The sequence below is a fragment of the Lithobates pipiens genome, unplaced genomic scaffold (assembly GCF_037356315.1).
Source record: "Lithobates pipiens isolate NorthernLeopardFrog02 unplaced genomic scaffold, aLitPip1_a1.2 Scaffold_28, whole genome shotgun sequence".
Classification (NCBI taxonomy): domain Eukaryota; kingdom Metazoa; phylum Chordata; class Amphibia; order Anura; family Ranidae; genus Lithobates; species Lithobates pipiens.
The window spans coordinates 3,178,839-3,205,488 of record NW_027507789.1 but is presented as its reverse complement, the minus strand read 5'-3'; the positions used below and the strand labels follow the sequence as shown (position 1 = coordinate 3,205,488).

At 41.9% G+C, this 26,650-nt stretch overlaps 7 non-coding genes and 1 pseudogene across 7 annotated transcripts; 7 read left to right on the top strand and 1 right to left on the bottom strand.

Moving 5' to 3' along the window:
- LOC143934961 (uncharacterized) overlaps positions 1 to 26,650 on the bottom strand; it is a 98,524-nt pseudogene that overhangs the window by 20,571 nt on the left and 51,303 nt on the right.
- On the top strand, positions 3,045 to 3,153 carry LOC143937589 (U6 spliceosomal RNA). Its single transcript, XR_013263684.1, has one exon. It is a non-coding gene; the product is annotated as a U6 spliceosomal RNA (small nuclear RNA).
- Positions 6,917 to 7,025, top strand: LOC143937602 (U6 spliceosomal RNA). Its single transcript, XR_013263695.1, has one exon. It is a non-coding gene; the product is annotated as a U6 spliceosomal RNA (small nuclear RNA).
- LOC143937604 (U6 spliceosomal RNA) lies at positions 10,736 to 10,844 on the top strand. Its single transcript, XR_013263697.1, has one exon. It is a non-coding gene; the product is annotated as a U6 spliceosomal RNA (small nuclear RNA).
- On the top strand, positions 14,432 to 14,540 carry LOC143937600 (U6 spliceosomal RNA). The gene has a single exon (XR_013263694.1). It is a non-coding gene; the product is annotated as a U6 spliceosomal RNA (small nuclear RNA).
- On the top strand, positions 18,167 to 18,275 carry LOC143937599 (U6 spliceosomal RNA). Its single transcript, XR_013263693.1, has one exon. It is a non-coding gene; the product is annotated as a U6 spliceosomal RNA (small nuclear RNA).
- LOC143937603 (U6 spliceosomal RNA) lies at positions 21,541 to 21,649 on the top strand. Its single transcript, XR_013263696.1, has one exon. It is a non-coding gene; the product is annotated as a U6 spliceosomal RNA (small nuclear RNA).
- On the top strand, positions 25,238 to 25,346 carry LOC143937598 (U6 spliceosomal RNA). The gene has a single exon (XR_013263692.1). It is a non-coding gene; the product is annotated as a U6 spliceosomal RNA (small nuclear RNA).

Below are 26,650 nucleotides of genomic sequence, written 5' to 3'. Positions count from 1 at the left end.
TTATGTATAGCCATGGACATCAGTCCCAATCACGGTGATGTGCCACCAGATCCCCAGTGCCCATCTGTGCCGCCCGCAAGTGCCGCCCACCAGCGCCACCTGTCAGTGCATATCAAAGAAGCAGAAAAATTACCTGTTTGCAAAATTGTATAACAAACTATTAAACATGATTTTTTTTTTTCTTCAGAATTTTCCATATTTCTTTGTTTGTTTAGCAAAAAAAAGAAAAACCCCAACTGTGATTAAATATCACCAAAAGAAGGCTCTATTTATGTGGGAAAAAAATGATAAAAATGTAATTTGGGTAGAGTGTTGTATGACCGCGTCATTGACATTGAAAGTGCGTCAGCGGCGAAAGCTGAAAATTGGTCGGGGCAGGAGGGGGCCATAAGTGGCCAGTAAGCAAGGGGTTAAATAGCACAAAAAGAAAGCGCTCGCCGAAAAAGTACAACTGCACCGCCAATCTAACCGCGATATATAACTAGTTTTTTTATTTTTTAGTATAGCCGTGACAAGAGTACAGGAGATAAGAGATGATCAGAGACTGCAGACATAGTACAGGAGATGATCAGAGACTGCAGACATAGTACATGAGATGGTCAGAGACTGCAGAAATAGTACAGGAGATGATCAGAGACTGCAGACATGATATAGGAGATGATCAGAGACTGCAGAAATAGTACAGGAGATGGTCAGAGACTGCAGACATGGTACAGGAGATGGTCAGAGACTGCAGACATGGTACAGGAGATGGTCAGAGACTGCAGACATGGTACAGGAGATGGTCAGAGACTGCAGACATGGTACAGGAGATGGTCAGAGACTGCAGACATAGTACAGGAGATGGTCAGAGACTGCAGACATGGTACAGGAGATGGTCAGAGACTGCAGACATGGTACAGGAGATGGTCAGAGACTGCAGACATACTGCAAGAGATGGTCAGAGACTGCAGACATGGTACAGGAGATGGTCAGAGACTGCAGACATGGTACAGGAGATGGTCAGAGACTGCAGACATGGTACAGGAGATGGTCAGAGACTGCAGACATACTGCAAGAGATGATCAGAGACTGCAGAAATAGTACAGGAGATGGTCAGAGACTGCAGACATGGTACAGGAGATGGTCAGAGACTGCAGACATGGTACAGGAGATGGTCAGAGACTGCAGAAATAGTACAGGAGATGGTCAGAGACTGCAGTCATGGTACAGGAGATGGTCAGAGACTGCAGTCATGGTACAGGAGATGGTCAGAGACTGCAGTCATGGTACAGGAGATGGTCAGAGACTGCAGGCATGGTACAGGAGATGGTCAGAGACTGCAGACATACTGCAAGAGATGACCAGAGACTGCAGACACGGTACAGAAGATGATCAGAGACTGCAGACATGATACAGGCAGGGGCAGACTGACCAGTCGGTCACTTGGGCGCCGCCCGAGGGCCCGAGGCCATTAGGGGCCCGGACTCGACCACATGAGAGGCCACTTGCAGCGGCTCAAATACATGCCGCGATGCCGATAATAACACAGCTAACTGTGCGCTGCTCCCCGCCGGCCCCTCCTTCCCTCCCGTTCATCCCAGGTGCTGTATGCATCGTGACATCACCTAGGACGGACGAGAAGAATGGAGGGGCGGGGGGGGAGCAGCGCGCTGTTAGAAGTACTATTATCGGCATCCGATGACTCGGTGAGTGAAGCTGAGACATCAGGGCCACCACACGTGATGGGGGGGAGTGTACAGATGTAAGGGCCCCGGGTCCCCCCACCCCACAGTGTCCTCCTGTGCTGTGTGAGTGTCCCCCTGTGTGTGTGTCCTCCTGTGTGCGTGTCCCCCTGTGTGAGTGTCCCCCTGTGTGCGTGTCCCCCTGTGTGAGTGTCCTCCTGTGTGCGTGTCCCCCTGTGTGAGTGTCCCCCTGTGTGAGTGTCCTCCTGTGCTGTGTGAGTGTCCCCCTGTGCTGTGTGAGTGTCCCCCTGTGTGAGTGTCCCCCTGTGTGAGTGTCCCCCTGTGTGAGTGTCCCCCTGTGTGAGTGTCCCCCTGTGTGAGTGTCCCCCTGTGTGAGTGTCCTCCTGTGTGCGTGTCCTCCTGTGTGAGTGTCCCCCTGTTTAAATTTTTTTAATTACAAAAGTAATTGCCACTTGCAACGGCTGAAATACATGCCACGATGCCGATAATAACACAGCTAACTGTGCGCTGCTCCCTGCCGGCCCCTCCTTACATATTGCGGTTACATTGGCGGTGCAGTTGTACTTTTTTCAGCGAGCGCTTTCTTTTTGTGGTATTTAATCACCACGGGGGGGGGGGGGGGGGGGGTTTAAATTTATTGTGCCAAATGAAAAGGACCAACATTTCTGAAAAAAAATAAAAATAAATGAAAATAAATAATCACAGACAGTACTAATTGTTTTTGTACAGAGGATATGAACACCAATAGTCTCATGATAGGGAGGTTGCAATAATGACTTGCTTAAAAAAATTAATTAAATGGGTTTAAAATATTATTAAAAAAAGAATGGAATAAAATGTATCTTTAATGTATTTTAAAAAAAAAGCCTCCAATAAACACAGTTTATATTAAAAAAATAATAATAATTAGAAAAGTAAAAAAAAAAATATATATATACCTAGCGGAGGATGGTTTCGATCCATCGACCTCTAGGTTATGGGCCCGGCACGCTTCCGCTGTGCCACTCTGCTACTTGGTTGCTATGGTAACCTTTGCGATCATATATAAGGCGTTTATGTGTCAGTTGCAGCTAGTCAATGACGGTTGGTGGGTGGCTTCTGCACTCCCATAATGCTTTGCGGCTCAGCTGCTAATTTGCATACGGTGTTTTGCTTCAATATATGCTTTATGCTGCTTATTTCCTTTACTTAAATCAACTTTTCAATTCACAGACATTATTTATCAGGAAAAAGGTCATCTATAGAATTAGTTTGGAATATATAAAGTAAAATATGGATATTTAATACTCTCCCTAATGTGTTCAGTTCATTATATGAGGAGTTTATATACTGAATAAGGTTACATGTGTATTGTCCTTGGCCCATATTCGGTCTATGGACGCATACTCAAATTGTAACGATACAGAGAAGATTAGCATGTGCCCTGCGCAAGGATGACACGCATAAACGTGAAGCGAACCACATTTTTTATTGCACCAAATAACAGTAGTTATAATTATTTCCCTCTTCTTATGAGCTATAATATATACACACATTTATATTATAACATGCATGTTATTATATCGCTGGGGACATAAAGCTGGCCATACGCTAGTAGGTTTTTTCATACGAATGTTCGTACAAACATTCTCAGTACATTCGATGACCAATGTTTTTAAAAATTTCCTTTTCTTTTAGCATTTGATTTTCTAAATTGAAAAATTTGAAACTAAATTCTAATGGCCCCCTAACCAAGAGGTCGATGGATCGAATCCATTCTCTGGAAGGTGTATTTTTTTTTACTTTTGTAATAAAAAAAAATAATATATATATATATATATATATATATATATATATATATATATATATATATATTTTTTTTTTTTTTTTTATATAAACTGTGTTTATTGGAGGTTTTTTTTTTTAAAAAGAAATTAAAGATACATTTTATTCCATTCTTTATTAATAATATTTTAAACCCATTTAATTATTTTTTTTAAAGCAAGTCATTATTGCAACCTCCCTATCATGAGACTATTGGTGTTCATATCCTCTGTACAAAAACAATTAGTACTGTCTGTGATTATTTATTTTCATATTTTTTTTTTTTTTCACAAATGTTGGTCCTTTTTATTTGGCACAAAAAATTCAAAACCCCCCCCCCGTGGTGATTAAATACCTCAAAAAGAAAACGCTCGCCGAAAAAAGTACAACTGCACCGCCAATGTAACCGCAATATGTAACAACATTTTTTTTTTATGTATAGCCATGGACATCAGTCCCAATCACGGTGATGTGCCACCAGATCCCCAGTGCCCATCTGTGCCGCCCGCAAGTGCCGCCCACCAGCGCCACCTGTCAGTGCATATCAAAGAAGCAGAAAAATTACCTGTTTGCAAAATTGTATAACAAACTATTAAACATGATTTTTTTTTTTTCTTCAGAATTTTCCATATTTCTTTGTTTGTTTAGCAAAAAAAAGAAAAACCCCAACTGTGATTAAATATCACCAAAAGAAGTCTCTATTTATGTGGGAAAAAAATGATAAAAATGTAATTTGGGTAGAGTGTTGTATGACCGCGTCATTGACATTGAAAGTGCGTCAGCGGCGAAAGCTGAAAATTGGTCGGGGCAGGAGGGGGCCATAAGTGGCCAGTAAGCAAGGGGTTAAATAGCACAAAAAGAAAGCGCTCGCCGAAAAAGTACAACTGCACCGCCAATCTAACCGCGATATATAACTAGTTTTTTTATTTTTTAGTATAGCCGTGACAAGAGTACAGGAGATAAGAGATGATCAGAGACTGCAGACATAGTACAGGAGATGATCAGAGACTGCAGACATAGTACATGAGATGGTCAGAGACTGCAGAAATAGTACAGGAGATGATCAGAGACTGCAGACATGATATAGGAGATGATCAGAGACTGCAGAAATAGTACAGGAGATGGTCAGAGACTGCAGACATGGTACAGGAGATGGTCAGAGACTGCAGACATGGTACAGGAGATGGTCAGAGACTGCAGACATGGTACAGGAGATGGTCAGAGACTGCAGACATGGTACAGGAGATGGTCAGAGACTGCAGACATAGTACAGGAGATGGTCAGAGACTGCAGACATGGTACAGGAGATGGTCAGAGACTGCAGACATGGTACAGGAGATGGTCAGAGACTGCAGACATACTGCAAGAGATGGTCAGAGACTGCAGACATGGTACAGGAGATGGTCAGAGACTGCAGACATGGTACAGGAGATGGTCAGAGACTGCAGACATGGTACAGGAGATGGTCAGAGACTGCAGACATACTGCAAGAGATGATCAGAGACTGCAGAAATAGTACAGGAGATGGTCAGAGACTGCAGACATGGTACAGGAGATGGTCAGAGACTGCAGACATGGTACAGGAGATGGTCAGAGACTGCAGAAATAGTACAGGAGATGGTCAGAGACTGCAGTCATGGTACAGGAGATGGTCAGAGACTGCAGTCATGGTACAGGAGATGGTCAGAGACTGCAGTCATGGTACAGGAGATGGTCAGAGACTGCAGGCATGGTACAGGAGATGGTCAGAGACTGCAGACATACTGCAAGAGATGACCAGAGACTGCAGACACGGTACAGAAGATGATCAGAGACTGCAGACATGATACAGGCAGGGGCAGACTGACCAGTCGGTCACTTGGGCGCCGCCCGAGGGCCCGAGGCCATTAGGGGCCCGGACTCGACCACATGAGAGGCCACTTGCAGCGGCTCAAATACATGCCGCGATGCCGATAATAACACAGCTAACTGTGCGCTGCTCCCCGCCGGCCCCTCCTTCCCTCCCGTTCATCCCAGGTGCTGTATGCATCGTGACATCACCTAGGACGGACGAGAAGAATGGAGGGGCGGGGGGGAGCAGCGCGCTGTTAGAAGTACTATTATCGGCATCCGAAGACTCGGTGAGTGAAGCTGAGACATCAGGGCCACCACACGTGATGGGGGGGAGTGTACAGATGTAAGGGCCCCGGGTCCCCCCACCCCACAGTGTCCTCCTGTGCTGTGTGAGTGTCCCCCTGTGTGTGTGTCCTCCTGTGTGCGTGTCCCCCTGTGTGAGTGTCCCCCTGTGTGCGTGTCCCCCTGTGTGAGTGTCCTCCTGTGTGCGTGTCCCCCTGTGTGAGTGTCCCCCTGTGTGAGTGTCCTCCTGTGCTGTGTGAGTGTCCCCCTGTGCTGTGTGAGTGTCCCCCTGTGTGAGTGTCCCCCTGTGTGAGTGTCCCCCTGTGTGAGTGTCCTCCTGTGTGCGTGTCCTCCTGTGTGAGTGTCCCCCTGTTTAAATTTTTTTAATTACAAAAGTAATTGCCACTTGCAACGGCTGAAATACATGCCACGATGCCGATAATAACACAGCTAACTGTGCGCTGCTCCCTGCCGGCCCCTCCTTACATATTGCGGTTACATTGGCGGTGCAGTTGTACTTTTTTCAGCGAGCGTTCTTTTTGTGGTATTTAATCACCACGGGGGGGGGGGGGGGGGGGGGGTTTAAATTTATTGTGCCAAATGAAAAGGACCAACATTTCTGAAAAAAAATAAAAATAAATGAAAATAAATAATCACAGACAGTACTAATTGTTTTTGTACAGAGGATATGAACACCAATAGTCTCATGATAGGGAGGTTGCAATAATGACTTGCTTAAAAAAATTAATTAAATGGGTTTAAAATATTATTAAAAAAAGAATGGAATAAAATGTATCTTTAATGTATTTAAAAAAAAAAGCCTCCAATAAACACAGTTTATATTAAAAAAATAATATTAATTAGAAAAGTAAAAAAAAAAAAATATATATACCTAGCGGAGGATGGTTTCGATCCATCGACCTCTAGGTTATGGGCCCGGCACGCTTCCGCTGTGCCACTCTGCTACTTGGTTGCTATAGTAACCTTTTCGATCATATATAAGGCGTTTATGTGTCAGTTGCAGCTAGTCAATGACGGTTGGTGGGTGGCTTCTGCACTCCCATAATGCTTTGCGGCTCAGCTGCTAATTTGCATACGGTGTTTTGCTTCAATATATGCTTTATGCTGCTTATTTCCTTTACTTAAATCAACTTTTCAATTCACAGACATTATTTATCAGGAAAAAGGTCATCTATAGAATTAGTTTGGAATATATAAAGTAAAATATGGATATTTAATACTCTCCCTAATGTGTTCAGTTCATTATATGAGCAGTTTATATACTGAATAAGGTTACATGTGTATTGTCCTTGGCCCATATTGGGTCTATGGACGCATACTCAAATTGTAACGATACAGAGAAGATTAGCATGTGCCCTGCGCAAGGATGACACGCATAAACGTGAAGCGAACCACATTTTTTATTGCACCAAATAACAGTAGTTATAATTATTTCCCTCTTCTTATGAGCTATAATATATACACGCATTTATATTATAACATGCATGTTATTATATCGCTGGGGACATAAAGCTGGCCATACGCTAGTAGGTTTTTTCATACGAATGTTCGTACAAACATTCTCAGTACATTCGATGACCAATGTTTTTAAAAATTTCCTTTTCTTTTAGCATTTGATTTTCTAAATTGAAAAATTTGAAACTAAATTCTAATGGCCCCCTAACCAAGAGGTCGATGGATCGAATCCATTCTCTGGAAGGTGTATTTTTTTTTACTTTTGTAATAAAAAAAAATAATATATATATATATATATATATATATTTTTTTTTTTTTTTTTTTTTTATATAAACTGTGTTTATTGGAGGTTTTTTTTTTAAAAAAGAAATTAAAGATACATTTTATTCCATTCTTTATTAATAATATTTTAAACCCATTTAATTATTTTTTTTAAAGCAAGTCATTATTGCAACCTCCCTATCATGAGACTATTGGTGTTCATATCCTCTGTACAAAAACAATTAGTACTGTCTGTGATTATTTATTTTCATATTTTTTTTTTTTTTTCACAAATGTTGGTCCTTTTTATTTGGCACAAAAAATTCAAAACCCCCCCCCGTGGTGATTAAATACCTCAAAAAGAAAACGCTCGCCGAAAAAAGTACAACTGCACCGCCAATGTAACCGCAATATGTAACAACATTTTTTTTTTATGTATAGCCATGGACATCAGTCCCAATCACGGTGATGTGCCACCAGATCCCCAGTGCCCATCTGTGCCGCCCGCAAGTGCCGCCCACCAGCGCCACCTGTCAGTGCATATCAAAGAAGCAGAAAAATTACCTGTTTGCAAAATTGTATAACAAACTATTAAACATGATTTTTTTTTTTCTTCAGAATTTTCCATATTTCTTTGTTTGTTTAGCAAAAAAAAGAAAAACCCCAACTGTGATTAAATATCACCAAAAGAAGTCTCTATTTATGTGGGAAAAAAATGATAAAAATGTAATTTGGGTAGAGTGTTGTATGACCGCGTCATTGACATTGAAAGTGCGTCAGCGGCGAAAGCTGAAAATTGGTCGGGGCAGGAGGGGGCCATAAGTGGCCAGTAAGCAAGGGGTTAAATAGCACAAAAAGAAAGCGCTCGCCGAAAAAGTACAACTGCACCGCCAATCTAACCGCGATATATAACTAGTTTTTTTATTTTTTAGTATAGCCGTGACAAGAGTACAGGAGATAAGAGATGATCAGAGACTGCAGACATAGTACAGGAGATGATCAGAGACTGCAGACATAGTACATGAGATGGTCAGAGACTGCAGAAATAGTACAGGAGATGATCAGAGACTGCAGACATGATATAGGAGATGATCAGAGACTGCAGAAATAGTACAGGAGATGGTCAGAGACTGCAGACATGGTACAGGAGATGGTCAGAGACTGCAGACATGGTACAGGAGATGGTCAGAGACTGCAGACATGGTACAGGAGATGGTCAGAGACTGCAGACATAGTACAGGAGATGGTCAGAGACTGCAGACATGGTACAGGAGATGGTCAGAGACTTCAGACATGGTACAGGAGATGGTCAGAGACTGCAGACATACTGCAAGAGATGGTCAGAGACTGCAGACATGGTACAGGAGATGGTCAGAGACTGCAGACATGGTACAGGAGATGGTCAGAGACTGCAGACATGGTACAGGAGATGGTCAGAGACTGCAGACATACTGCAAGAGATGATCAGAGACTGCAGAAATAGTACAGGAGATGGTCAGAGACTGCAGACATGGTACAGGAGATGGTCAGAGACTGCAGACATGGTACAGGAGATGGTCAGAGACTGCAGAAATAGTACAGGAGATGGTCAGAGACTGCAGTCATGGTACAGGAGATGGTCAGAGACTGCAGTCATGGTACAGGAGATGGTCAGAGACTGCAGTCATGGTACAGGAGATGGTCAGAGACTGCAGGCATGGTACAGGAGATGGTCAGAGACTGCAGACATACTGCAAGAGATGACCAGAGACTGCAGACACGGTACAGAAGATGATCAGAGACTGCAGACATGATACAGGCAGGGGCAGACTGACCAGTCGGTCACTTGGGCGCCGCCCGAGGGCCCGAGGCCATTAGGGGCCCGGACTCGACCACATGAGAGGCCACTTGCAGCGGCTCAAATACATGCCGCGATGCCGATAATAACACAGCTAACTGTGCGCTGCTCCCCGCCGGCCCCTCCTTCCCTCCCGTTCATCCCAGGTGCTGTATGCATCGTGACATCACCTAGGACGGACGAGAAGAATGGAGGGGCGGGGGGGAGCAGCGCGCTGTTAGAAGTACTATTATCGGCATCCGAAGACTCGGTGAGTGAAGCTGAGACATCAGGGCCACCACACGTGATGGGGGGGAGTGTACAGATGTAAGGGCCCCGGGTCCCCCCACCCCACAGTGTCCTCCTGTGCTGTGTGAGTGTCCCCCTGTGTGTGTGCCCTCCTGTGTGCGTGTCCCCCTGTGTGAGTGTCCCCCTGTGTGCGTGTCCCCCTGTGTGAGTGTCCTCCTGTGTGCGTGTCCCCCTGTGTGAGTGTCCCCCTGTGTGAGTGTCCTCCTGTGCTGTGTGAGTGTCCCCCTGTGCTGTGTGAGTGTCCCCCTGTGTGAGTGTCCCCCTGTGTGAGTGTCCCCCTGTGTGAGTGTCCTCCTGTGTGCGTGTCCTCCTGTGTGAGTGTCCCCCTGTTTAAATTTTTTTAATTACAAAAGTAATTGCCACTTGCAACGGCTGAAATACATGCCACGATGCCGATAATAACACAGCTAACTGTGCGCTGCTCCCTGCCGGCCCCTCCTTACATATTGCGGTTACATTGGCGGTGCAGTTGTACTTTTTTCAGCGAGCGTTCTTTTTGTGGTATTTAATCACCACGGGGGGGGGGGGGGGGGGGTTTAAATTTATTGTGCCAAATGAAAAGGACCAACATTTCTGAAAAAAAATAAAAATAAATGAAAATAAATAATCACAGACAGTACTAATTGTTTTTGTACAGAGGATATGAACACCAATAGTCTCATGATAGGGAGGTTGCAATAATGACTTGCTTAAAAAAATTAATTAAATGGGTTTAAAATATTATTAAAAAAAGAATGGAATAAAATGTATCTTTAATGTATTTAAAAAAAAAAGCCTCCAATAAACACAGTTTATATTAAAAAAATAATAATAATTACAAAAGTAAAAAAAAAAAAAAAAAAAATATACCTAGCGGAGGATGGTTTCGATCCATCGACCTCTAGGTTATGGGCCCGGCACGCTTCCGCTGTGCCACTCTGCTACTTGGTTGCTATGGTAACCTTTTCGATCATATATAAGGCGTTTATGTGTCAGTTGCAGCTAGTCAATGACGGTTGGTGGGTGGCTTCTGCACTCCCATAATGCTTTGCGGCTCAGCTGCTAATTTGCATACGGTGTTTTGCTTCAATATATGCTTTATGCTGCTTATTTCCTTTACTTAAATCAACTTTTCAATTCACAGACATTATTTATCAGGAAAAAGGTCATCTATAGAATTAGTTTGGAATATATAAAGTAAAATATGGATATTTAATACTCTCCCTAATGTGTTCAGTTCATTATATGAGCAGTTTATATACTGAATAAGGTTACATGTGTATTGTCCTTGGCCCATATTGGGTCTATGGACGCATACTCAAATTGTAACGATACAGAGAAGATTAGCATGTGCCCTGCGCAAGGATGACACGCATAAACGTGAAGCGAATCACATTTTTTATTGCACCAAATAACAGTAGTTATAATTATTTCCCTCTTCTTATGAGCTATAATATATACACGCATTTATATTATAACATGCATGTTATTATATCGCTGGGGACATAAAGCTGGCCATACGCTAGTAGGTTTTTTCATACGAATGTTCGTACAAACATTCTCAGTACATTCGATGACCAATGTTTTTAAAAATTTCCTTTTCTTTTAGCATTTGATTTTCTAAATTGAAAAATTTGAAACTAAATTCTAATGGCCCCCTAACCAAGAGGTCGATGGATCGAATCCATTCTCTGGAAGGTGTATTTTTTTTTACTTTTGTAATAAAAAAAAATAATATATATATATATATATATATATATATATATATATTTTTTTTTTTTTTTTTTTTATATAAACTGTGTTTATTGGAGGTTTTTTTTTTTAAAAAGAAATTAAAGATACATTTTATTCCATTCTTTATTAATAATATTTTAAACCCATTTAATTATTTTTTTTAAAGCAAGTCATTATTGCAACCTCCCTATCATGAGACTATTGGTGTTCATATCCTCTGTACAAAAACAATTAGTACTGTCTGTGATTATTTATTTTCATATTTTTTTTTTTTTTCACAAATGTTGGTCCTTTTTATTTGGCACAAAAAATTCAAAACCCCCCCCGTGGTGATTAAATACCTCAAAAAGAAAACGCTCGCCGAAAAAAGTACAACTGCACCGCCAATGTAACCGCAATATGTAACAACATTTTTTTTTTATGTATAGCCATGGACATCAGTCCCAATCACGGTGATGTGCCACCAGATCCCCAGTGCCCATCTGTGCCGCCCGCAAGTGCCGCCCACCAGCGCCACCTGTCAGTGCATATCAAAGAAGCAGAAAAATTACCTGTTTGCAAAATTGTATAACAAACTATTAAACATGATTTTTTTTTTTCTTCAGAATTTTCCATATTTCTTTGTTTGTTTAGCAAAAAAAAGAAAAACCCCAACTGTGATTAAATATCACCAAAAGAAGTCTCTATTTATGTGGGAAAAAAATGATAAAAATGTAATTTGGGTAGAGTGTTGTATGACCGCGTCATTGACATTGAAAGTGCGTCAGCGGCGAAAGCTGAAAATTGGTCGGGGCAGGAGGGGGCCATAAGTGGCCAGTAAGCAAGGGGTTAAATAGCACAAAAAGAAAGCGCTCGCCGAAAAAGTACAACTGCACCGCCAATCTAACCGCGATATATAACTAGTTTTTTTATTTTTTAGTATAGCCGTGACAAGAGTACAGGAGATAAGAGATGATCAGAGACTGCAGACATAGTACAGGAGATGATCAGAGACTGCAGACATAGTACATGAGATGGTCAGAGACTGCAGAAATAGTACAGGAGATGATCAGAGACTGCAGACATGATATAGGAGATGATCAGAGACTGCAGAAATAGTACAGGAGACGGTCAGAGACTGCAGACATGGTACAGGAGATGGTCAGAGACTGCAGACATGGTACAGGAGATGGTCAGAGACTGCAGACATGGTACAGGAGATGGTCAGAGACTGCAGACATGGTACAGGAGATGGTCAGAGACTGCAGACATAGTACAGGAGATGGTCAGAGACTGCAGACATGGTACAGGAGATGGTCAGAGACTGCAGACATGGTACAGGAGATGGTCAGAGACTGCAGACATACTGCAAGAGATGATCAGAGACTGCAGAAATAGTACAGGAGATGGTCAGAGACTGCAGACATGGTACAGGAGATGGTCAGAGACTGCAGACATGGTACAGGAGATGGTCAGAGACTGCAGAAATAGTACAGGAGATGGTCAGAGACTGCAGTCATGGTACAGGAGATGGTCAGAGACTGCAGTCATGGTACAGGAGATGGTCAGAGACTGCAGGCATGGTACAGGAGATGGTCAGAGACTGCAGACATACTGCAAGAGATGACCAGAGACTGCAGACACGGTACAGAAGATGATCAGAGACTGCAGACATGATACAGGCAGGGGCAGACTGACCAGTCGGTCACTTGGGCGCCGCCCGAGGGCCCGAGGCCATTAGGGGCCCGGACTCGACCACATGAGAGGCCACTTGCAGCGGCTCAAATACATGCCGCGATGCCGATAATAACACAGCTAACTGTGCGCTGCTCCCCGCCGGCCCCTCCTTCCCTCCCGTTCATCCCAGGTGCTGTATGCATCGTGACATCACCTAGGACGGACGAGAAGAATGGAGGGGCGGGGGGGAGCAGCGCGCTGTTAGAAGTACTATTATCGGCATCCGATGACTCGGTGAGTGAAGCTGAGACATCAGGGCCACCACACGTGATGGGGGGGAGTGTACAGATGTAAGGGCCCCGGGTCCCCCCACCCCACAGTGTCCTCCTGTGCTGTGTGAGTGTCCCCCTGTGTGTGTGTCCTCCTGTGTGCGTGTCCCCCTGTGTGAGTGTCCCCCTGTGTGCGTGTCCCCCTGTGTGAGTGTCCTCCTGTGTGCGTGTCCCCCTGTGTGAGTGTCCCCCTGTGTGAGTGTCCTCCTGTGCTGTGTGAGTGTCCCCCTGTGCTGTGTGAGTGTCCCCCTGTGTGAGTGTCCCCCTGTGTGAGTGTCCCCCTGTGTGAGTGTCCTCCTGTGTGCGTGTCCTCCTGTGTGAGTGTCCCCCTGTTTAAATTTTTTTAATTACAAAAGTAATTGCCACTTGCAACGGCTGAAATACATGCCACGATGCCGATAATAACACAGCTAACTGTGCGCTGCTCCCTGCCGGCCCCTCCTTACATATTGCGGTTACATTGGCGGTGCAGTTGTACTTTTTTCAGCGAGCGTTCTTTTTGTGGTATTTAATCACCACGGGGGGGGGGGGGGGGGGTTAAATTTATTGTGCCAAATGAAAAGGACCAACATTTCTGAAAAAAAATAAAAATAAATGAAAATAAATAATCACAGACAGTACTAATTGTTTTTGTACAGAGGATATGAACACCAATAGTCTCATGATAGGGAGGTTGCAATAATGACTTGCTTAAAAAAATTAATTAAATGGGTTTAAAATATTATTAAAAAAAGAATGGAATAAAATGTATCTTTAATGTATTTTAAAAAAAAAGCCTCCAATAAACACAGTTTATATTAAAAAAATAATAATAATTAGAAAAGTAAAAAAAAATATATATATATACCTAGCGGAGGATGGTTTCGATCCACCGACCTCTAAGTTATGGGCCCGGCACGCTTCCGCTGTGCCACTCTGCTACTTGGTTGCTATGGTAACCTTTTCGATCATATATAAGGCGTTTATGTGTCAGTTGCAGCTAGTCAATGACGGTTGGTGGGTGGCTTCTGCACTCCCATAATGCTTTGCGGCTCAGCTGCTAATTTGCATACGGTGTTTTGCTTCAATATATGCTTTATGCTGCTTATTTCCTTTACTTAAATCAACTTTTCAATTCACAGACATTATTTATCAGGAAAAAGGTCATCTATAGAATTAGTTTGGAATATATAAAGTAAAATATGGATATTTAATACTCTCCCTAATGTGTTCAGTTCATTATATGAGCAGTTTATATACTGAATAAGGTTACATGTGTATTGTCCTTGGCCCATATTGGGTCTATGGACGCATACTCAAATTGTAACGATACAGAGAAGATTAGCATGTGCCCTGCGCAAGGATGACACGCATAAACGTGAAGCGAACCACATTTTTTATTGCACCAAATAACAGTAGTTATAATTATTTCCCTCTTCTTATGAGCTATAATATATACACACATTTATATTATAACATGCATGTTATTATATCGCTGGGGACATAAAGCTGGCCATACGCTAGTAGGTTTTTTCATACGAATGTTCGTACAAACATTCTCAGTACATTCGATGACCAATGTTTTTAAAAATTTCCTTTTCTTTTAGCATTTGATTTTCTAAATTGAAAAATTTGAAACTAAATTCTAATGGCCCCCTAACCAAGAGGTCGATGGATCGAATCCATTCTCTGGAAGGTGTATTTTTTTTTACTTTTGTAATAAAAAAAAATAATATATATATATATATATATATATATATATATATATATATATATATTTTTTTTTTTTTTTTATATAAACTGTGTTTATTGGAGGTTTTTTTTTTTAAAAAGAAATTAAAGATACATTTTATTCCATTCTTTATTAATAATATTTTAAACCCATTTAATTATTTTTTTTAAAGCAAGTCATTATTGCAACCTCCCTATCATGAGACTATTGGTGTTCATATCCTCTGTACAAAAACAATTAGTACTGTCTGTGATTATTTATTTTCATATTTTTTTTTTTTTCACAAATGTTGGTCCTTTTTATTTGGCACAAAAAATTCAAAACCCCCCCCGTGGTGATTAAATACCTCAAAAAGAAAACGCTCGCCGAAAAAAGTACAACTGCACCGCCAATGTAACCGCAATATGTAACAACATTTTTTTTTTATGTATAGCCATGGACATCAGTCCCAATCACGGTGATGTGCCACCAGATCCCCAGTGCCCATCTGTGCCGCCCGCAAGTGCCGCCCACCAGCGCCACCTGTCAGTGCATATCAAAGAAGCAGAAAAATTACCTGTTTGCAAAATTGTATAACAAACTATTAAACATGATTTTTTTTTTTCTTCAGAATTTTCCATATTTCTTTGTTTGTTTAGCAAAAAAAAGAAAAACCCCCAGCTGTGATTAAATATCACCAAAAGAAGTCTCTATTTATGTGGGAAAAAAATGATAAAAATGTAATTTGGGTAGAGTGTTGTATGACCGCGTCATTGACATTGAAAGTGCGTCAGCGGCGAAAGCTGAAAATTGGTCGGGGCAGGAGGGGGCCATAAGTGGCCAGTAAGCAAGGGGTTAAATAGCACAAAAAGAAAGCGCTCGCCGAAAAAGTACAACTGCACCGCCAATCTAACCGCGATATATAACTAGTTTTTTTATTTTTTAGTATAGCCGTGACAAGAGTACAGGAGATAAGAGATGATCAGAGACTGCAGACATAGTACAGGAGATGATCAGAGACTGCAGACATAGTACATGAGATGGTCAGAGACTGCAGAAATAGTACAGGAGATGATCAGAGACTGCAGACATGATATAGGAGATGATCAGAGACTGCAGAAATAGTACAGGAGACGGTCAGAGACTGCAGACATGGTACAGGAGATGGTCAGAGACTGCAGACATGGTACAGGAGATGGTCAGAGACTGCAGACATGGTACAGGAGATGGTCAGAGACTGCAGACATGGTACAGGAGATGGTCAGAGACTGCAGACATAGTACAGGAGATGGTCAGAGACTGCAGACATGGTACAGGAGATGGTCAGAGACTGCAGACATGGTACAGGAGATGGTCAGAGACTGCAGACATACTGCAAGAGATGATCAGAGACTGCAGAAATAGTACAGGAGATGGTCAGAGACTGCAGACATGGTACAGGAGATGGTCAGAGACTGCAGACATGGTACAGGAGATGGTCAGAGACTGCAGAAATAGTACAGGAGATGGTCAGAGACTGCAGTCATGGTACAGGAGATGGTCAGAGACTGCAGTCATGGTACAGGAGATGGTCAGAGACTGCAGTCATGGTACAGGAGATGGTCAGAGACTGCAGGCATGGTACAGGAGATGGTCAGAGACTGCAGACATACTGCAAGAGATGACCAGAGACTGCAGACACGGTACAGAAGATGATCAGAGACTGCAGACATGATACAGGCAGGGGCAGACTGACCAGTCGGTCACTTGGGCGCCGCCCGAGGGCCGAGGCCATTAGGGGCCCGGACTCGACCACATGAGAGGCCACTTGCAGCGGCTCAAATACATGCCGCGATGCCGATAATAACACAGCTAACTGTGCGCTGCTCCCCGCCGGCCCCTCCTTCCCTCCCGTTCATCCCAGGTGCTGTATGCATCGTGACATCACCTAGGACGGACGAGAAGAATGGAGGGGCGGGGGGGAGCAGCGCGCTGTTAGAAGTACTATTATCGGCATCCGATGACTCGGTGAGTGAAGCTGAGACATCAGGGCCACCACACGTGATGGGGGGGAGTGTACAGATGTAAGGGCCCCGGGTCCCCCCACCCCACAGTGTCCTCCTGTGCTGTGTGAGTGTCCCCCTGTGTGTGTGTCCTCCTGTGTGCGTGTCCCCCTGTGTGAGTGTCCCCCTGTGTGCGTGTCCCCCTGTGTGAGTGTCCTCCTGTGTGCGTGTCCCCCTGTGTGAGTGTCCCCCTGTGTGAGTGTCCTCCTGTGCTGTGTGAGTGTCCCCCTGTGCTGTGTGAGTGTCCCCCTGTGTGAGTGTCCCCCTGTGTGAGTGTCCCCCTGTGTGAGTGTCCTCCTGTGTGCGTGTCCTCCTGTGTGAGTGTCCCCCTGTTTAAATTTTTTTAATTACAAAAGTAATTGCCACTTGCAACGGCTGAAATACATGCCACGATGCCGATAATAACACAGCTAACTGTGCGCTGCTCCCTGCCGGCCCCTCCTTACATATTGCGGTTACATTGGCGGTGCAGTTGTACTTTTTTCAGCGAGCGTTCTTTTTGTGGTATTTAATCACCACGGGGGGGGGGGGGGGGGGTTTAAATTTATTGTGCCAAATGAAAAGGACCAACATTTCTGAAAAAAAATAAAAATAAATGAAAATAAATAATCACAGACAGTACTAATTGTTTTTGTACAGAGGATATGAACACCAATAGTCTCATGATAGGGAGGTTGCAATAATGACTTGCTTAAAAAAATTAATTAAATGGGTTTAAAATATTATTAAAAAAAGAATGGAATAAAATGTATCTTTAATGTATTTTAAAAAAAAAGCCTCCAATAAACACAGTTTATATTAAAAAAATAATAATAATTAGAAAAGTAAAAAAAAAAAAATATATATATACCTTGCGGAGGATGGTTTCGATCCATCGACCTCTAGGTTATGGGCCCGGCACGCTTCCGCTGTGCCACTCTGCTACTTGGTTGCTATGGTAACCTTTTCGATCATATATAAGGCGTTTATGTGTCAGTTGCAGCTAGTCAATGACGGTTGGTGGGTGGCTTCTGCACTCCCATAATGCTTTGCGGCTCAGCTGCTAATTTGCATACGGTGTTTTGCTTCAATATATGCTTTATGCTGCTTATTTCCTTTACTTAAATCAACTTTTCAATTCACAGACATTATTTATCAGGAAAAAGGTCATCTATAGAATTAGTTTGGAATATATAAAGTAAAATATGGATATTTAATACTCTCCCTAATGTGTTCAGTTCATTATATGAGCAGTTTATATACTGAATAAGGTTACATGTGTATTGTCCTTGGCCCATATTGGGTCTATGGACGCATACTCAAATTGTAACGATACAGAGAAGATTAGCATGTGCCCTGCGCAAGGATGACACGCATAAACGTGAAGCGAACCACATTTTTTATTGCACCAAATAACAGTAGTTATAATTATTTCCCTCTTCTTATGAGCTATAATATATACACACATTTATATTATAACATGCATGTTATTATATCGCTGGGGACATAAAGCTGGCCATACGCTAGTAGGTTTTTTCATACGAATGTTCGTACAAACATTCTCAGTACATTCGATGACCAATGTTTTTAAAAATTTCCTTTTCTTTTAGCATTTGATTTTCTAAATTGAAAAATTTGAAACTAAATTCTAATGGCCCCCTAACCAAGAGGTCGATGGATCGAATCCATTCTCTGGAAGGTGTATTTTTTTTTACTTTTGTAATAAAAAAAAATATATATATATATATATATATATATATATATATATATATATATATATATATATATATATATTTTTTTTTTTTTTTTTTTATATAAACTGTGTTTATTGGAGGTTTTTTTTTTTAAAAAGAAATTAAAGATACATTTTATTCCATTCTTTATTAATAATATTTTAAACCCATTTAATTATTTTTTTTAAAGCAAGTCATTATTGCAACCTCCCTATCATGAGACTATTGGTGTTCATATCCTCTGTACAAAAACAATTAGTACTGTCTGTGATTATTTATTTTCATATTTTTTTTTTTTTTCACAAATGTTGGTCCTTTTTATTTGGCACAAAAAATTCAAAACCCCCCCCCGTGGTGATTAAATACCTCAAAAAGAAAACGCTCGCCGAAAAAAGTACAACTGCACCGCCAATGTAACCGCAATATGTAACAACATTTTTTTTTTATGTATAGCCATGGACATCAGTCCCAATCACGGTGATGTGCCACCAGATCCCCAGTGCCCATCTGTGCCGCCCGCAAGTGCCGCCCACCAGCGCCACCTGTCAGTGCATATCAAAGAAGCAGAAAAATTACCTGTTTGCAAAATTGTATAACAAACTATTAAACATGATTTTTTTTTTTCTTCAGAATTTTCCATATTTCTTTGTTTGTTTAGCAAAAAAAAGAAAAACCCCAACTGTGATTAAATATCACCAAAAGAAGTCTCTATTTATGTGGGAAAAAAATGATAAAAATGTAATTTGGGTAGAGTGTTGTATGACCGCGTCATTGACATTGAAAGTGCGTCAGCGGCGAAAGCTGAAAATTGGTCGGGGCAGGAGGGGGCCATAAGTGGCCAGTAAGCAAGGGGTTAAATAGCACAAAAAGAAAGCGCTCGCCGAAAAAGTACAACTGCACCGCCAATCTAACCGCGATATATAACTAGTTTTTTTATTTTTTAGTATAGCCGTGACAAGAGTACAGGAGATAAGAGATGATCAGAGACTGCAGACATAGTACAGGAGATGATCAGAGACTGCAGACATAGTACATGAGATGGTCAGAGACTGCAGAAATAGTACAGGAGATGATCAGAGACTGCAGACATGATATAGGAGATGATCAGAGACTGCAGAAATAGTACAGGAGATGGTCAGAGACTGCAGACATGGTACAGGAGATGGTCAGAGACTGCAGACATGGTACAGGAGATGGTCAGAGACTGCAGTCATGGTACAGGAGATGGTCAGAGACTGCAGGCATGGTACAGGAGATGGTCAGAGACTGCAGACATACTGCAAGAGATGACCAGAGACTGCAGACACGGTACAGAAGATGATCAGAGACTGCAGACATGATACAGGCAGGGGCAGACTGACCAGTCGGTCACTTGGGCGCCGCCCGAGGGCCCGAGGCCATTAGGGGCCCGGACTCGACCACATGAGAGGCCACTTACAGCGGCTCAAATACATGCCGCGATGCCGATAATAACACAGCTAACTGTGCGCTGCTCCCCGCCGGCCCCTCCTTCCCTCCCGTTCATCCCAGGTGCTGTATGCATCGTGACATCACCTAGGACGGACGAGAAGAATGGAGGGGCGGGGGGGAGCAGCGCGCTGTTAGAAGTACTATTATCGGCATCCGATGACTCGGTGAGTGAAGCTGAGACATCAGGGCCACCACACGTGATGGGGGGGAGTGTACAGATGTAAGGGCCCCGGGTCCCCCCACCCCACAGTGTCCTCCTGTGCTGTGTGAGTGTCCCCCTGTGTGTGTGTCCTCCTGTGTGCGTGTCCCCCTGTGTGAGTGTCCCCCTGTGTGCGTGTCCCCCTGTGTGAGTGTCCTCCTGTGTGCGTGTCCCCCTGTGTGAGTGTCCCCCTGTGTGAGTGTCCTCCTGTGCTGTGTGAGTGTCCCCCTGTGCTGTGTGAGTGTCCCCCTGTGTGAGTGTCCCCCTGTGTGAGTGTCCCCCTGTGTGAGTGTCCTCCTGTGTGCGTGTCCTCCTGTGTGAGTGTCCCCCTGTTTAAATTTTTTTAATTACAAAAGTAATTGCCACTTGCAACGGCTGAAATACATGCCACGATGCCGATAATAACACAGCTAACTGTGCGCTGCTCCCTGCCGGCCCCTCCTTACATATTGCGGTTACATTGGCGGTGCAGTTGTACTTTTTTCAGCGAGCGTTCTTTTTGTGGTATTTAATCACCACGGGGGGGGGGGTTTAAATTTATTGTGCCAAATGAAAAGGACCAACATTTCTGAAAAAAAATAAAAATAAATGAAAATAAATAATCACAGACAGTACTAATTGTTTTTGTACAGAGGATATGAACACCAATAGTCTCATGATAGGGAGGTTGCAATAATGACTTGCTTAAAAAAATTAATTAAATGGGTTTAAAATATTATTAAAAAAAGAATGGAATAAAATGTATCTTTAATGTATTTAAAAAAAAAAGCCTCCAATAAACACAGTTTATATTAAAAAAATAATAATAATTACAAAAGTAAAAAAAAAAAAAAAAAAATATACCTAGCGGAGGATGGTTTCGATCCATCGACCTCTAGGTTATGGGCCCGGCACGCTTCCGCTGTGCCACTCTGCTACTTGGTTGCTATGGTAACCTTTTCGATCATATATAAGGCGTTTATGTGTCAGTTGCAGCTAGTCAATGACGGTTGGTGGGTGGCTTCTGCACTCCCATAATGCTTTGCGGCTCAGCTGCTAATTTGCATACGGTGTTTTGCTTCAATATATGCTTTATGCTGCTTATTTCCTTTACTTAAATCAACTTTTCAATTCACAGACATTATTTATCAGGAAAAAGGTCATCTATAGAATTAGTTTGGAATATATAAAGTAAAATATGGATATTTAATACTCTCCCTAATGTGTTCAGTTCATTATATGAGCAGTTTATATACTGAATAAGGTTACATGTGTATTGTCCTTGGCCCATATTGGGTCTATGGACGCATACTCAAATTGTAACGATACAGAGAAGATTAGCATGTGCCCTGCGCAAGGATGACACGCATAAACGTGAAGCGAATCACATTTTTTATTGCACCAAATAACAGTAGTTATAATTATTTCCCTCTTCTTATGAGCTATAATATATACACGCATTTATATTATAACATGCATGTTATTATATCGCTGGGGACATAAAGCTGGCCATACGCTAGTAGGTTTTTTCATACGAATGTTCGTACAAACATTCTCAGTACATTCGATGACCAATGTTTTTAAAAATTTCCTTTTCTTTTAGCATTTGATTTTCTAAATTGAAAAATTTGAAACTAAATTCTAATGGCCCCCTAACCAAGAGGTCGATGGATCGAATCCATTCTCTGGAAGGTGTATTTTTTTTTACTTTTGTAATAAAAAAAAATAATATATATATATATATATATATATATATATATATATTTTTTTTTTTTTTTTTTTTATATAAACTGTGTTTATTGGAGGTTTTTTTTTTTTAAAAAGAAATTAAAGATACATTTTATTCCATTCTTTATTAATAATATTTTAAACCCATTTAATTATTTTTTTTAAAGCAAGTCATTATTGCAACCTCCCTATCATGAGACTATTGGTGTTCATATCCTCTGTACAAAAACAATTAGTACTGTCTGTGATTATTTATTTTCATATTTTTTTTTTTTTTCACAAATGTTGGTCCTTTTTATTTGGCACAAAAAATTCAAAACCCCCCCCGTGGTGATTAAATACCTCAAAAAGAAAACGCTCGCCGAAAAAAGTACAACTGCACCGCCAATGTAACCGCAATATGTAACAACATTTTTTTTTTATGTATAGCCATGGACATCAGTCCCAATCACGGTGATGTGCCACCAGATCCCCAGTGCCCATCTGTGCCGCCCGCAAGTGCCGCCCACCAGCGCCACCTGTCAGTGCATATCAAAGAAGCAGAAAAATTACCTGTTTGCAAAATTGTATAACAAACTATTAAACATGATTTTTTTTTTTCTTCAGAATTTTCCATATTTCTTTGTTTGTTTAGCAAAAAAAAGAAAAACCCCAACTGTGATTAAATATCACCAAAAGAAGTCTCTATTTATGTGGGAAAAAAATGATAAAAATGTAATTTGGGTAGAGTGTTGTATGACCGCGTCATTGACATTGAAAGTGCGTCAGCGGCGAAAGCTGAAAATTGGTCGGGGCAGGAGGGGGCCATAAGTGGCCAGTAAGCAAGGGGTTAAATAGCACAAAAAGAAAGCGCTCGCCGAAAAAGTACAACTGCACCGCCAATCTAACCGCGATATATAACTAGTTTTTTTATTTTTTAGTATAGCCGTGACAAGAGTACAGGAGATAAGAGATGATCAGAGACTGCAGACATAGTACAGGAGATGATCAGAGACTGCAGACATAGTACATGAGATGGTCAGAGACTGCAGAAATAGTACAGGAGATGATCAGAGACTGCAGACATGATATAGGAGATGATCAGAGACTGCAGAAATAGTACAGGAGACGGTCAGAGACTGCAGACATGGTACAGGAGATGGTCAGAGACTGCAGACATGGTACAGGAGATGGTCAGAGACTGCAGACATGGTACAGGAGATGGTCAGAGACTGCAGACATGGTACAGGAGATGGTCAGAGACTGCAGACATAGTACAGGAGATGGTCAGAGACTGCAGACATGGTACAGGAGATGGTCAGAGACTGCAGACATGGTACAGGAGATGGTCAGAGACTGCAGACATACTGCAAGAGATGATCAGAGACTGCAGAAATAGTACAGGAGATGGTCAGAGACTGCAGACATGGTACAGGAGATGGTCAGAGACTGCAGACATGGTACAGGAGATGGTCAGAGACTGCAGAAATAGTACAGGAGATGGTCAGAGACTGCAGTCATGGTACAGGAGATGGTCAGAGACTGCAGTCATGGTACAGGAGATGGTCAGAGACTGCAGGCATGGTACAGGAGATGGTCAGAGACTGCAGACATACTGCAAGAGATGACCAGAGACTGCAGACACGGTACAGAAGATGATCAGAGACTGCAGACATGATACAGGCAGGGGCAGACTGACCAGTCGGTCACTTGGGCGCCGCCCGAGGGCCCGAGGCCATTAGGGGCCCGGACTCGACCACATGAGAGGCCACTTGCAGCGGCTCAAATACATGCCGCGATGCCGATAATAACACAGCTAACTGTGCGCTGCTCCCCGCCGGCCCCTCCTTCCCTCCCGTTCATCCCAGGTGCTGTATGCATCGTGACATCACCTAGGACGGACGAGAAGAATGGAGGGGCGGGGGGGAGCAGCGCGCTGTTAGAAGTACTATTATCGGCATCCGATGACTCGGTGAGTGAAGCTGAGACATCAGGGCCACCACACGTGATGGGGGGGAGTGTACAGATGTAAGGGCCCCGGGTCCCCCCACCCCACAGTGTCCTCCTGTGCTGTGTGAGTGTCCCCCTGTGTGTGTGTCCTCCTGTGTGCGTGTCCCCCTGTGTGAGTGTCCCCCTGTGTGCGTGTCCCCCTGTGTGAGTGTCCTCCTGTGTGCGTGTCCCCCTGTGTGAGTGTCCCCCTGTGTGAGTGTCCTCCTGTGCTGTGTGAGTGTCCCCCTGTGCTGTGTGAGTGTCCCCCTGTGTGAGTGTCCCCCTGTGTGAGTGTCCCCCTGTGTGAGTGTCCTCCTGTGTGCGTGTCCTCCTGTGTGAGTGTCCCCCTGTTTAAATTTTTTTAATTACAAAAGTAATTGCCACTTGCAACGGCTGAAATACATGCCACGATGCCGATAATAACACAGCTAACTGTGCGCTGCTCCCTGCCGGCCCCTCCTTACATATTGCGGTTACATTGGCGGTGCAGTTGTACTTTTTTCAGCGAGCGTTCTTTTTGTGGTATTTAATCACCACGGGGGGGGGGGGGGGGGTTTAAATTTATTGTGCCAAATGAAAAGGACCAACATTTCTGAAAAAAAATAAAAATAAATGAAAATAAATAATCACAGACAGTACTAATTGTTTTTGTACAGAGGATATGAACACCAATAGTCTCATGATAGGGAGGTTGCAATAATGACTTGCTTAAAAAAATTAATTAAATGGGTTTAAAATATTATTAAAAAAAGAATGGAATAAAATGTATCTTTAATGTATTTTAAAAAAAAAGCCTCCAATAAACACAGTTTATATTAAAAAAATAATAATAATTAGAAAAGTAAAAAAAAATATATATATATACCTAGCGGAGGATGGTTTCGATCCACCGACCTCTAAGTTATGGGCCCGGCACGCTTCCGCTGTGCCACTCTGCTACTTGGTTGCTATGGTAACCTTTTCGATCATATATAAGGCGTTTATGTGTCAGTTGCAGCTAGTCAATGACGGTTGGTGGGTGGCTTCTGCACTCCCATAATGCTTTGCGGCTCAGCTGCTAATTTGCATACGGTGTTTTGCTTCAATATATGCTTTATGCTGCTTATTTCCTTTACTTAAATCAACTTTTCAATTCACAGACATTATTTATCAGGAAAAAGGTCATCTATAGAATTAGTTTGGAATATATAAAGTAAAATATGGATATTTAATACTCTCCCTAATGTGTTCAGTTCATTATATGAGCAGTTTATATACTGAATAAGGTTACATGTGTATTGTCCTTGGCCCATATTGGGTCTATGGACGCATACTCAAATTGTAACGATACAGAGAAGATTAGCATGTGCCCTGCGCAAGGATGACACGCATAAACGTGAAGCGAACCACATTTTTTATTGCACCAAATAACAGTAGTTATAATTATTTCCCTCTTCTTATGAGCTATAATATATACACACATTTATATTATAACATGCATGTTATTATATCGCTGGGGACATAAAGCTGGCCATACGCTAGTAGGTTTTTTCATACGAATGTTCGTACAAACATTCTCAGTACATTCGATGACCAATGTTTTTAAAAATTTCCTTTTCTTTTAGCATTTGATTTTCTAAATTGAAAAATTTGAAACTAAATTCTAATGGCCCCCTAACCAAGAGGTCGATGGATCGAATCCATTCTCTGGAAGGTGTATTTTTTTTTACTTTTGTAATAAAAAAAAATAATATATATATATATATATATATATATATATATATATATATATATATATTTTTTTTTTTTTTTTATATAAACTGTGTTTATTGGAGGTTTTTTTTTTTAAAAAGAAATTAAAGATACATTTTATTCCATTCTTTATTAATAATATTTTAAACCCATTTAATTATTTTTTTTAAAGCAAGTCATTATTGCAACCTCCCTATCATGAGACTATTGGTGTTCATATCCTCTGTACAAAAACAATTAGTACTGTCTGTGATTATTTATTTTCATATTTTTTTTTTTTTTCACAAATGTTGGTCCTTTTTATTTGGCACAAAAAATTCAAAACCCCCCCCGTGGTGATTAAATACCTCAAAAAGAAAACGCTCGCCGAAAAAAGTACAACTGCACCGCCAATGTAACCGCAATATGTAACAACATTTTTTTTTTATGTATAGCCATGGACATCAGTCCCAATCACGGTGATGTGCCACCAGATCCCCAGTGCCCATCTGTGCCGCCCGCAAGTGCCGCCCACCAGCGCCACCTGTCAGTGCATATCAAAGAAGCAGAAAAATTACCTGTTTGCAAAATTGTATAACAAACTATTAAACATGATTTTTTTTTTTCTTCAGAATTTTCCATATTTCTTTGTTTGTTTAGCAAAAAAAAGAAAAACCCCAACTGTGATTAAATATCACCAAAAGAAGTCTCTATTTATGTGGGAAAAAAATGATAAAAATGTAATTTGGGTAGAGTGTTGTATGACCGCGTCATTGACATTGAAAGTGCGTCAGCGGCGAAAGCTGAAAATTGGTCGGGGCAGGAGGGGGCCATAAGTGGCCAGTAAGCAAGGGGTTAAATAGCACAAAAAGAAAGCGCTCGCCGAAAAAGTACAACTGCACCGCCAATCTAACCGCGATATATAACTAGTTTTTTTATTTTTTAGTATAGCCGTGACAAGAGTACAGGAGATAAGAGATGATCAGAGA